The sequence below is a fragment of the Paramisgurnus dabryanus genome, chromosome 4 (assembly GCF_030506205.2).
Source record: "Paramisgurnus dabryanus chromosome 4, PD_genome_1.1, whole genome shotgun sequence".
NCBI classification, from domain to species: domain Eukaryota; kingdom Metazoa; phylum Chordata; class Actinopteri; order Cypriniformes; family Cobitidae; genus Paramisgurnus; species Paramisgurnus dabryanus.
Genome location: NC_133340.1, coordinates 36,726,124 through 36,739,601, shown reverse-complemented (window position 1 = coordinate 36,739,601; position 13,478 = coordinate 36,726,124). Strand labels below are relative to the sequence as shown.

The window sequence follows — 13,478 nt, the reverse complement described above, 5'->3', positions numbered from 1 at the left end:
TATCTAACAAACGCGAGCGTCTGTTTTATTATAAACCCTTACTGTCTGTAACTGGAACGTATTTTGACATGATGATCCACACACGACAATGTTTTGAAGAGTTTCGCATTCGTGCCTCCTCGGAAAAAAAGTCACGAGCTGCCACTGAATTGTACTTGTTTAACAACACCTCAGTCAAATTATTTTGCAGCTATTGTTAGTACGTCAAAAAACATGCAGGTTACATGACCATTAAAACATTGTGAATGTAGTATGCATACTGCAGCCACACATACTATAAGAAAGGGACTGTTTTAACAGTTAATAAGTATGTACTTCATACTGTAATTCAGTATTGATTGGATAGTAATGTGATTGGTGACATCAGCTCAAAAGGATAGTGGTCTCAGAGGCAGAGGAAGTTATTACATTTTGATGAAAGATTTTGAAGGCAATCTTTACCCGGTGGAAAAAGCTGCCCCAATCAAACGTTTACAATAAGCAAATGTGTTAAATGAAATCGTGTCAGTATGGATTTCATGTTAACTTTAACTGTCAGATAAATGATTTAATTGTGTGAAATTATTGCAATTACTGAATGATGTGTACTGCGGCAGTGGACTGTTATGGGTTTATTTTCTTTTCAAGCTCCTATATATTGCTCAGACTTGTTTTCAATAATCTCATTTCATGTTGCTCTTTTATCCGGTGTGAAAATTGTGAAATCATATTAAAATAACAGTAAATATATATATATAGTACAGACATGCGTTGTGGTTGTTTACTGGCCAGTGTCTCTATGTTATCAAGGTCTCCCTTCTTCAATATACAGTGTGTCTGTTAAATTTTGCCTGATATTTTATGAAACACGTCTACTCTAGCACACATCTCCTCTACAAGCCACATGATTTAAATATAATTTAGCACAAATGAAATAATCCTAAATTAAAGTAACAATAATTCTTGCTTTAGCAAGAGCCACTTATAATGCAATAAACCTCTGCTGATGGATAAGACAAAGATTGGATTATATAGATTGGTTTGTGTTGACATTAGCCCATGTGACTCCAGTAAAGGTTCAGGTGTAAGGTAAGTGGTGCAAAAGACTTTGGTGCCCATAATTGGCAGACTTGTCAGATTTGGTTTATTCAGTGTTCGAGGTCAATTGCACTTTGAAAGGCAACAGACATGTTAGTTGTGTTATTCATGTTCATCCTACTAAAGGTCCTTTTGTTTTGTGTGTCTATGATTAAATAAACATGTGTTGTCATTTATGTAAAAAAATTGTATTACACTAAACTAGATGATTATATTTTATTCCACATTTTTTATGAATATATTTATATTTTCATAAAAAAACCTAGATACACCAATTGACACAGACTGGTTACACCACACTGACATTTTTGCAATTATCCCCAGGGCCGCCTTAACCTAATGTGAGGCCCTGGGGCTGAGAGGTTTTGGAGGCCCCCCATACCCTCAATTTATAGTCTCATTTTAAAAAAAATATTGTAATATCTAGGTAATCTACATCACATAATGCATTAGTTTCTTTCAATAAGAGTGAGTTTTACCTCTTTGACCCAGAAAACACCATAATATCTTTATTAACATAACACTGAGCCCACTTGATCATAAACACAAGACAGTTTATTTAACAACCACACACAGCAACTTGGTGAAAATAAAACCAAAATGTGTGAGAGTATATATGTTTATAAGCTTTATGTTTATATAGTTTTTGGAATATACAAATTTGCAGAAAATTGCCACTCACTAACTAAATGCTCAGCACAGTTTAAAAAATATAAGAAGTTAAAGTTAGTTTTAAAGTGAAAATGCATTAATGTTAACAAAAGATAAGTCTTTATAGGCATAATCTTGTTTTTTAAGCAGTTATTTATTTTGTAGGCTATTGAAGATATAGTATGCATTGTATTTAGTATTTATGCATACATAAGCATGTAAAACGAACACGTATAAATATGCACAAAACAGACAGGGAACATACCTGTATATAAGATCTTTAGATACGGAGATTATAAATATGAATGGTGCGATCAGGTGATGATTATTTGAGATGGTCTTGTCGCGCTTTGACTTGCACATTTACCGTTGCGTTGTCTTTCTAAACCAACAGATGTGTGTACTGTCAGCTAACGTCGCGTCAAACTACAGCGCTCCAGCTGCGCACGCGTCACTGATATAAACGCAAATAAACTTAAACTTTATAACAACTAACAGCATTATGTGCGGGAACTCCTTTCTTTATTTGGCGGCACAGTATCTTGCGCACAGTTTTAGAGACTTCTGTATGCCAGAGACTCAGCTGCGCGAGCACAGAGAGAGCGAGCGAGATCGCGCGCGAAAGAGAGAGAGAGACCTGCACCTCAGTGCTTATTATGAAATTTCAGAAATTACTCTTTCCTTTGTCGGTGGATTATTTCCCGTTTCTCTGTCACACTCAGTCATGGCATTCATGCAGGAATGCCAAGTTGACAACGCGCACTTAATTACATTACGCGGAATAGAAAAATCTGTTACGTCTGATATTTTATTTCACAGTAAGTTACCACGGACCAATCAGCAGCCATGTAACGTGCAGTTAGAGTGATTGACAGATAACCTGACAAGTTACAAAACAATATGAACGTGAACTTGGGAGGCCCCTGAACTTGGGAGGCCCCTGGGCTTCAGCCCAGGTTAGCCCGTGCATTAAGGCGGCCTTGATTATCCCCCAATTATTCTTTCAAAACCAAATAAAATCAGACATTTTAGACTTGGTCCTCAAAAAAGAGAATGTATGCAAGTACTCTCCAAATTTATTTCGAAATTTTAACTCTTTTACATTAAATTGAACCATATGGACACAAAATAATTAATGTCACGTCATTGACCCATGTATCTCTGAGGACCTATAATATGAACTCTGTAGGTGAAAAAGTGTACTATTTAAAAAGGGTACTGCCCGAGTCACAGCTAGGGAGATTTTTGACCCTTATTTTCTGACAGTATAACTATCAACTGCAGGCACTGTTGTTTACTTGAAATGTGCTTTTCCACATATCGTGCCCAGATTAGACAGTGACAGTGCCTTTAAACAAAACTTTTTATGTAGCGTCACCCATCCGAACGTGCATGCGCTATGTCGTGCTCGCGTGTGTTTGTGTATGTGTGTGAAATGCGTGATAACATTTGTCTGGTAATTAATTTCTCCAGGAGATGCACAGCAGTAAAGGGGAGAGGAAAGAGAGAGAGAGAGAGAGGTGAAAGATGCTTAGATGTTGCATCTCCGTGTGTCCTCCTGTACGCATGCAAGAAACTTCTCTTTGGTGTGACACCTACAGAGCTTTCATTTATTAGCCCTCACCATGATATAGGAGGGGAGATATCTTGACACACACATACACGCAGCGTTCAGTCTGACAAAAGATAAACATGAAAGAATCCAGGCCTGGCAGCTTTCTAACAGTGTTCAACCGCTTTGGTAGTTTCTCACCACAGAGATTTTCCATCATGGGGTGTATGTGGAACCTCTGACATTGATAAGTCCTATGGGCAAACTTTATAGTGATTTTGAAGGAAACGAGGCATCCAGTTTGGGTCTCCAGAAAATAATCCTACAGTAGATATCTCTGTGTGTGTGTGTTTGGACCCCAAACGTAGAGTAATTGAACGATTGACTAGATGCTTAGTGAGCAGATGAATCCCCGCTGAAGCCGGATAAACCCGGCAAGAATTGTCCACCTATTTATCGTGTTTTATTCCGGTCCTATATATCACTTTCCTTTAAAATCGAATATATTAATGTTTCATTTTACACAACAAATGAGAAAAAGCACCAAAACAAACAAACAAACAAACCGACTGGGTGCCGTATCTGACCATTAGATTTCATTACCACAACAGGAGAATATAAACTGGTGGAGAATCTTTCAAAGAGACAGTGTCAGTGTTTAAATCATCGTCGTATACGGAGATGAGACACAAAGTGACATTCTTCTTTGAGACAGCGAGTGGGAGAGGAAAAGAGAGAGAGATGGAGAAATGACAGCGTGCGGTTGAAATGCAGATATGCGGAGGAGTTTGCTCATCTTTGCTTTGAAAGTTGTGAAGTCAGAGTTTCTGTGAAGTTCTGAGACTTCGTCACACCGTGCAGACATCTCAAACCTTGTGTAGGAGAGAAGAAGATATCAGATGTTTTCACTTTTCTGGGACTCCCTTTTCATCAACCCCAGATAGCGCTAATATCAAACAACCATCAGACGGTATGCAACAGAGGGATTTCATATTCAAAAAATGTTAAATTTCTTCTCGGTAGGTTATCATTCAGAAGGTTAAACTTCTAAAGGCTTTTTGAATATCACTTAGATATTCATGATATCTTTCTTGACTTTAAAGGTGATGCGTTTCATTTTTCTCAATGTTAAAATATTCCCCTTATTTCTGCCTAATATGCAAAGTCTACTACAAGTAGGTTTAACTTGGAAAATGTAAATACTGATGCTCTTTGGTGCTATCAAAACATGTCTCCGTTTGACATCTGAACCGACACAGCAAGGGGTGCGTTTTCTGTACCATGACGTAACTTGCTGCTTAACCCCTTGTATAATTCATCGTTGCAGAAACTTGCTAGCTTGTCTTGACTGTTTCCTGAAAACGTAACTTTTTGCAGGTTAAAAACATAGTTAATGACATCACGTAGATGCACTGTAAAAAAAATCATATTAACATAAGTTTTTGTTTTACTTTAACTAAATAAATAATTTCTACTTGTTCATATGTCAACTATATATTTGTCAAAAACTTAAAATAGTGTGTTCAATTGACATGAATGACCAATTTAAACTTTTTACAGTGTGATAAAGTTATAAATGTCTACTAATTAACCATTAAATGCATGCCTTGTGTCTTAAGTCACATGGGGTATCAGCCAGTACTCCCCCTCATACATTTTTGAAGTTAGACCTCCACCTTCTAAGTATTCCTCAATCTTTTTGCTGTATTTTTTAACAATTTACCATGAAAGAAATACAAAAATGTAAAATAATGTCTGTTTTACAATTACTTGATTGTATAAAGCAGTGGTTTTCAAACTGGGGGCCGGGGCAGGGGATAGTTGTTCTTTTGAGCTTTTTACTGCACAAAAGTAAACCTCTCGCTGGCCAACCAAACACAAACCCTGTGTTCACTTTACGATGGCCAAACAGTACCTTTACCATGATTAGGCTACTATGGTTTTTAAAAGGTAACTTATAATTGTGAAATTAATAGAAAATATTTCAACAGAAATATATATATAATGTGTGTGTGTGTGTATTTACATTATATTGGAAAGTAAACCTTATCATGGTTTTACTACAGAGAATGTTACATTCCTGTTGAACATCCCCACAAGGCTAATTGTGTGGCTCATTATTCAACTCTTTTGTCTCTCAGCTGTCAATCACTGATTATTCAGGAGCTTTCCCGCCTCCACGCATACAGCCTTTCCCAAGCAAAAGTGTCTTAGAAATTGTAAATCAATATCTTGCTTTATGTGAATGAGTAGGCCGAATGATTTTCACATCATTTTAAAGAAAAAACTCTAGACTACTAGATCCTGTTTTGAAAAGTCTTGGTAAAACATGTTTAGAATGAGTTTTGTGGAGTTATATCAGTGACTTAAAATTTTGCTTTTTCAACAACCACGCATAAACATTTTTCTCTCAAAAATACAAACATGTACATACATGTTGATTATATGATATTGTAGCCCAGTTTGTGATGAACACAGTGTTATGAGACTTTTGCCATTAATATGTTTTTAAGCAACCGAAAAAAGCATACATTTCAGTGCATGTCAAAACTTCCCCAGGGCCCTAAAAACCCCTTAGACCCCAGAGGGTTAATGGACCCCAACACTTAACAGTTTTAATGCAGTTCAAAATTGCAGGACTCTACACGATCTCAAACGAGGCATAAGGGTCTTGTCTAGCGAAACAATTGTCATTTTTGACAATAAAAATAAAAAATATGCACGTTTTACCACAACTTCTCGCCTTCCTTCGGTCCTGTGACGCGCCAGCACGACCTCACATGTGTTTTTTATAATAAGCAGATTTTTGATAGTTATTTGCTTATTCTGTGTATGTAAACACACTCAGTGGTTTTTGGGAAACAACCAAATCATTGAACTATGTTGTAATGACAGAATTTACGACCATAGTTGACTAATGATGCCTTTGAGAAACGCACCCCAGAATGATTCAGACATTGGCATTAGATTGGACCACTATTAGTTCAAAAAATACACACTTCACATTGCATGCTATGCTGTGTACAAACTCTTTCAAAGTTAATGAATAGCTTTTCTTATTTTTGGCTGTAATTGCACAGGAACATTGCTTTGTTTGCTATTGACAGTTCTGTTTGTTTACCAGCAGAAAAAGGTTTACACAAATGGTTATATTCAATGTGAGGGCTGATATGCTCCAAAGGTTTTGCTTAAACACGATGACAGTTATTATGGCTTTGAAGTACTGGACATGAATGATCGTTTAAAGCATGTGTTGAGAAATGTGTAATTATGAGCACATTTACAATATTGGTCAGCTCCATTCTGTGTGTGAAGACAAAAATCAAAGGCAGATACAGTATTTAAAAAGTAATTCAAAGCTGCTAATGGAACATCGGGAAATTGACCACAATTTAAGCACGAGTGGATTTTATTGGTTATGTAAAGGCAAAAACAGGCATTTGTGATGAAGTTTAATGACACAGACAGCCATTGTCTTAGTTAAAATCCACTAAGTGGATAATGCATTAGTTGTTGTATCAGTGTGGTCATGTTTAATAGCATGGGTCACATTTGTTAAGTCATATTTACGCCAACTAATCTTGCTCACTGGAAGGGAATAATGATCATCTTACAACACATTCATTGGGATATTGACACATACAGGATATTGATGCATGGGCAATTGTTTAGTTAAGCTTCATGCTCTATTGAAATTGGCATCATCCCTATATCCAAGATTGGACTTTGCATTATGCACATAATGTAATTTCACAATTAGTCTATAATTTTTTTGTAAAATGCTTTAAATTATTTTATTTTTTTCATTTAATTAAATCCCCAAATAAGTAGTATTACATTAACTTTGCAGTTGGTCTATTATTTCTTATTCAAATAACTCAAATAGTTTTCCTTTTAGCCTCCATATGCGTGAACTTTCCAGAAGGATGGTTGATATTTTAGATAAACTAAAATTATTTCTGGTCAATTTGACCCCAGCAGGACTGTCTGTAATGTTCTCATAAAAATGGAGGGGGGAAGAAAAATAAACTTGATACTTTACTGTTACGTGAATAAAAAATTCAATTACGATTTTGATTATATACCATCTTGCCATTTGCGTCCTTGCCTTGGTTTGACGCAGGAGTTGTGTAATTGAAGACAGCAGGGTTACTTGTTGCGTGAATATATAGACTCGGAGGGGAAGCATTGATGTCAGAAATTGCATGATGGAACAGGTCAGTCTCTGTAATGTACGTTTTCAATCACATGCATTAATTTACAATTGAGGGAGCATTCAACAGATTGTCTTAGGAGCCAGCTATAAGCATGTATTAAGCTTTGTATTAAGTTTATGCATTTGGCCGACACTTTTATCCAATGTGACTTAGAGGGCATGCAAAGTAAAAATTTTTGATCGGTATGTCTGTTTTCTGGGATCAAACCCACAACCTTTGCATTGTAATGCAAGTCTTTACCAATTAAGCTACAGGATCACAGTGTTGTGAATGATGCCATCTTATTTATTATGATCAAACCAGCAATGTAAAACAAGGAGTCTGTCCCAACCAAAGCAATTAAATGTCTATTGTGAAAAAGAAAAGAGTTGCTGTTGTATTGAGAGTTGCTTTGTGTAGAACTGTTTCCTATTTTTCCTATTTTCTTTAAATTATATTTATTTTAATTTCATTTTTTAGTAGTTAAGATATTAATAACCATTTATTGTGTTGACCTTTTACAGAAATAACATTCACATAACAAACTATTAATATCCTAAACATGTGTGCCTAATGAAATATTTGGATACACAATGTAACACCCTCTCGCCCCTTAAAAGGTTCAAATTTAATACATTTTTACTATTCAATTAATTACTTGTTTAAATATAAATGACCAAAAATATATAAAATAAAAAAATATATAAATTAAAATAAAAAATAAGAAAACATGCACATAATTTTACCATTTGGTTATTACTTTTTTTTACTACACAAATGACAGTGTTGTCAGTTTAAAATGTGTCATTAAACTAAACTTACTATTAAGTATAGAGTTTATAATATTTATTATACTAAATAGTTTTTCATTTAACCACTGAGACACGACATAATCAAAATTGATAACAATACAGTCTGAACAAGCAGCATACTTTAGTATACATGCGTTTGAGGTCTTGCCAAGTCCGGGGTTTTCCTGTGGTATTTGGCAACTTTGAAACAGTTGCTGCCAGTTGTTTTCATTACAAGTGACTGCTTGTAGTTTATTTTGTTTATCAATCCTGTAAATCTTAAGGTGTGAGGATTTCATTTATGTGTTTAACTGTGTTAAAATTTGTCAAATAAATTTTTTTGTAATTTTCAATAAGAAATTGTTTAGAAAAAAGTGAGTGTAATATTTGTGTATTGGTATGGTGGTGGCATGTGTGACCCTGCCTGTGAACAAAAGTCTCATAATCTATGAGATTTTAGGATCATTAAAGTTTTATTTCAATCTTTGACATGATCTTATTCATTCAATATTGAATTTATCAAGGTTATAGATAAAGAATATTCAGTATATTATGTAGAATGATTTTATGTAGAAAACAATAAATAACCAAAAATGATTTTACCTGGGTTTTCACAAACTGTTACACATATTTTAGTTTTTAATATTTAGAATTCTGTAGGGTCAACAAGGTAGTTAAGATTGGCCATTGGGCTGGTGTTGTTATCTGGCAACTATGTTGTAAACAAATATGCACCCGGTTCCGGAGAGTTGACGGTACCTATTGAATTCCATAGTAGGAAAAACGGATACTATGTAAGTCCATGTATTCCGTCACCTTTACTTTTCAAAATATCTTCTTTTATGTTTACAAAAAATCATACTTTATTTTTGGGTGAACTGTCCCTTTAAGTGCGCTTGGATCACTGACAGAGAACGTGTGGGATCAACTGTTATCAGTTTCATCTGACTCGATCAGCATACACGTACCTGATTTTCTGAGGAATTTTTTTTACTTAGCTCTATTTTAAAATGTCAGTAGCTTGAGTGTGAAAGCGAAATTATGTTTGGTGTCCAACCATTTTACTGATGACTCGACAGAAAATGTCTCGCGTTTAATGAGGACATTACGGCTGGGAGTAACGTATTGCAGCAGTCGCGTAGCTTCGATCTACGGTGGCCCTGAGGTGCAATTTTATTTACAAGATTTAAAACAAATTTACACGTTTTTTAACAAATTTACAAGTTTTTTTTTTAACAAATTTACAACTTTTTAAATAAATGTACAAGTTTTTCAACAAATTTACAATGAGTGAACACATTTACATGTTTAACAAATTTACAAGTGTTTAAACAAATTTACAATGAGTGAATAAATGTACAAGTTTTTTAAACAAATTTACAATGAGCAAACAAAATGACAAGTTTTTTTAACAAATTTACAATTTTTTAAATAAATGTACAAGTTTTTCAACAAATTTACAAGTGTTTAAACAAATTTACAATGAGCGAACAAAATTACATGTTGTAAAACAAATTTACGTTTATTACGGAAAGGGTAGGTACAATACGCTGACGTCACGCATCCGAGACTCCGGTCACGTGGGAAGAAACCCGGAAGTATTGCCGTGAATCACAGTAGAGTTGCAAATGCGATGTTGTGTATTAGGCTGTACATCATATTAACGTAAAGAGAGTGATAATATATATCCTTTCATCTATTCCCGAGTGACTCAAAGGGATATTGGACCTTATTTTCAGGTAAGTGAAATAGTTTTAGTTAGCTAACGCTAGCTTTCCAAGTTGCACACGTTTCGGATGGCAGTTATCAAAATAATTCACTGACTTTCTCATTAGATTACAGACAACACGAGAGGGTGCTCCAAACTTTTTAATCAGGACTGCATTGTTTGTTCGCTCCCGGGGTTACATAGACTGAAAAGGGGAAGCGTGACGAGTTTGTTTACATGGTGCTGTAAACTCCAACTACAGGAGGACACTTCAGAGGAATCACAGGGATAACATGGTGTGATTTTTTTTGTCAAAACCAGAACTGACTTCCGAATCCACCTGGAACGCATTTACTTTGATGGAGACAAATGGAAGTCAGTAAAAATTAAGTTGGACTTGTTTTTTTTAACTAATGGCTGCCCAACAGCTTATAAAGCCAGGAACAACACACACACACACACACACACACACTTCTAACAAACATGTAACGCACACATTAGAGACGTGTTAAGTAAATAACTGTACATTATTAGAACAACTATTTTACATTAAAGAAACTGCATTTCACTCATTGTTCAAAATATAGTTTTATTTATAAATGAAGTATGAAAAAAATATATATGTACATTTTTAGAACCAATCATATTTACATTAAAAGCCAATGGGTACTAATACACTTTTTTACACAGGGCCATGTAGTTTAGATTTTTTTTCCCTTAATAATAAAAGCCTTCATTTAAAAACTGCATGATGTGTTCACTTGTGTTATCTTCTTTGACTAATATTTACATTTGTTTGATGATCTGAAACATAAAAGTGTGACATAAATATGCAATAACATGAGAAATCTGGATGGGGCTAACACTTTTTCACACCACTGTTTATAAATTTGTTCCAATGTATATTTTCTATTTACTGTACAAATTGTAATAGTAAGCAAAGTAAAAACATTTAAATGAAAAAAGTCTGTTTTTGGGATTAAAGGAATTTTTCACCCAATATATAGATGCATTTGCTTTTTCATTGGAACAGATTTGGAGAAATTCAGCATTACATTGCTTACAATTGGATCCTCTGCAGTGAATGGGTGCCGTGAGAATGAGAGTCCAAACTTTGCACCTCTTGTGAAGTGAAAAGATGTTTGGACATTAGCCCATGTTATGCATATTCGACTGACTGTTGCCTTGGACAGATTAAAAGTCCTGTTTTTCCTGTGTTTTTAAACTATGATTGTGTTTATGGTGTGCAATATAGCGTGTGTTCATGTTTTGTGTGTAAAAAAACACAGTATTTTTCACATAATTACTTATCTGTATAGCGCTGTTTTCACTGTCCTAAAATCGGGCTGATTTCTTCCTTGTTCTATGAAGTCCCTCCTTCAGAAATATATATCGAGTTTTGATTGTGTAGTAGTTTGTTTAGTGTGTTGTGATTTAACAGCAACTTAACTTAGCAGAGCCATTTGAGCTTTGCTTGCGACTGACGTATTCCTGTGGGTGAGAGTTAGTAAAAAAAAACTCTTCTTTGGATGTCATTCAATCGGGAAGTAGAGGGCTGTAGTCCAAACCGTCCGTTTGCTGTATGCTTTAAAAGGGAAATTCTATTAAAGAAAATATATCGCTTGGCATTGAATTTTGAGCTTTATAATTTACAGGTATTATTTATGCTCTAACAGCAACATTGCACACTAACTAAAGTTTAAAAAATGGGATCAGGAAAAACGGGACCTTTAAACCTTACAGCTAAATCTGCGGAAAGAAGCCCCTGCCTCATACAGCAGAGAAACAAGAAAAACTGATCCAGGACACAAATGTTGCGAGCATGATGTTGTGCTCTTCCATAATAGGAGATGTTTCCAGGTAATCATGGTCTTGCAATGCCCCCAAACCACTGTTAGATCTGTGTATTGAGAAAGAGGAGAAAATTGCATGTAAAAAAAGAAATATCAAGGAGGTCATAAGATTTATTTACATGTTTTAATTTTCATCAATGAATTGCTTAATTTTTTTCTCACTCTTCTCTTGTGTTCTGATCAGGAAACAAATGGTGGTCCTCCTCTTCTTCCTTTAGTGTTTCAACATCACAGACACTGGAAATTAACATAATCATGATTTCAGTCTTGGCTATCTATCTATCTATCTATCTATCTATCTATCTGACATAAATGTCAGTTTGCTTAGGCACCATTCGAGTATTTGTAATATGATAAAACATTACAGTACTATCACATTTAGAGAGGATTAAATGAAAATATAATTCATAGTATAAATTTTGGTAATTTTAACAAATCGTCTCATTACATAAAATCTTAATCTTTTAAAGATTATTCAGATTATATCATCGAACAAGTTAACGCACCCTTGATTCCTCTGAAGTGTCCTCCTGGGTTGGAGTTTACAGCACCATGTAAACAAACTCGTCACGCTTCCCCGTTTCAGTCTATGTAACCCCGGGAGCGAACAAACAATGCAGTCCTGATTAAAAAGTTTGGAGCACCCTCTCGTGTTGTCTGTAATCTAATGAGAAAGTCAGTGAATTATTTTGATAACTGCCATCCGAAACGTGTGCAACTTGGAAAGCTAGCGTTAGCTAACTAAAGCTATTTCACTTACCTGAAAATAAGGTCCAATATCCCTTTGAGTCACTCGGGAATAGATGAAAGGATATATATTATCACTCTCTTTACGTTAATATGATGTACAGCCTAATACACAACATCGCATTTGCAACTCTCATGTGATTCACGGCGATACTTCCGGGTTTCTTCCCACGTGACCGGAGTCCCGGATGCGTGACGTCAGCGTATTGTACCTACCCTTTCCGTAATAAACGTAAATTTGTTTTACAACATGTAATTTTGTTCGCTCATTGTAAATTTGTTTAAACACATGTAAATTTGTTGAAAAACTTGTACATTTATTTAAAAAATTGTAAATTTGTTTAAAAAAAAACTTGTAAATTTGTTAAAAAAAACTTGTAAATTTGTTAAAAAACTTGTAAATTTGTTTTAAATCTTGTAAATAAAATTGCACCTCAGGGCCACTGTATCGATCTCGTGGCCACGACTGACGTGATCTTTACAGCTAAGACCAACTGAACTCCCAATTTCCTTTTCGCTGTTACCATCCCAGCAACGAGGAAATTAAATTGAACCCATATTATTTCAACTGAAATGAGCTACAATTGCCACGTTCACTCCGCTCTCTTTCTCTCCATCTCTCTCTCTCTCCTTCACTCACCCACCTGCCCTTTTCCTCCATATGTTGTGTTAATTAATCTAGTGGTGGTATCCTGAGCAATAATTCCCTTGTTTAATGAGATGAGGTTTTATTGTTCAGTGGGGAGCAGTGAGCCATATTTCCAATTTGTCCTCTCATTACGATGGCAAATGCGCGAGGCTCGAGTCGTAGGGTGACAGTAGCAAGCACCGAGCTTGAATAACTCTTCCGCATTAGAGGTTAATATCTCTTTCTCTTTCGACAGGGGCTGGTTAGGTCCTGTG

At 35.2% G+C, this 13,478-nt stretch overlaps 2 long non-coding RNA genes across 3 annotated transcripts; one reads left to right on the top strand and one right to left on the bottom strand.

Annotated features, from left to right (window-relative positions):
* Positions 1 to 9,738: 9,738 nt before the first annotated feature.
* LOC141282086 (uncharacterized) lies at positions 9,739 to 11,385 on the top strand. Its single transcript, XR_012336651.1, has 2 exons — positions 9,739 to 10,006; positions 10,103 to 11,385. It is a non-coding gene; the product is annotated as an uncharacterized lncRNA (long non-coding RNA).
* A 37-nt stretch (positions 11,386 to 11,422) lies between these two features.
* On the bottom strand, positions 11,423 to 12,797 carry LOC135735832 (uncharacterized). 2 transcript variants are annotated; one of them, XR_010527709.2, is made up of 5 exons: positions 12,589 to 12,797; positions 12,335 to 12,492; positions 11,991 to 12,065; positions 11,717 to 11,875; positions 11,423 to 11,560 (listed from the first exon to the last, which is right to left on the bottom strand). It is a non-coding gene; the product is annotated as an uncharacterized lncRNA (long non-coding RNA). The 2 variants fall into 2 exon arrangements; XR_010527708.2 differs by having other exon boundaries at positions 11,537 to 11,875; positions 12,589 to 12,777.
* Positions 12,798 to 13,478: the final 681 nt, after the last annotated feature.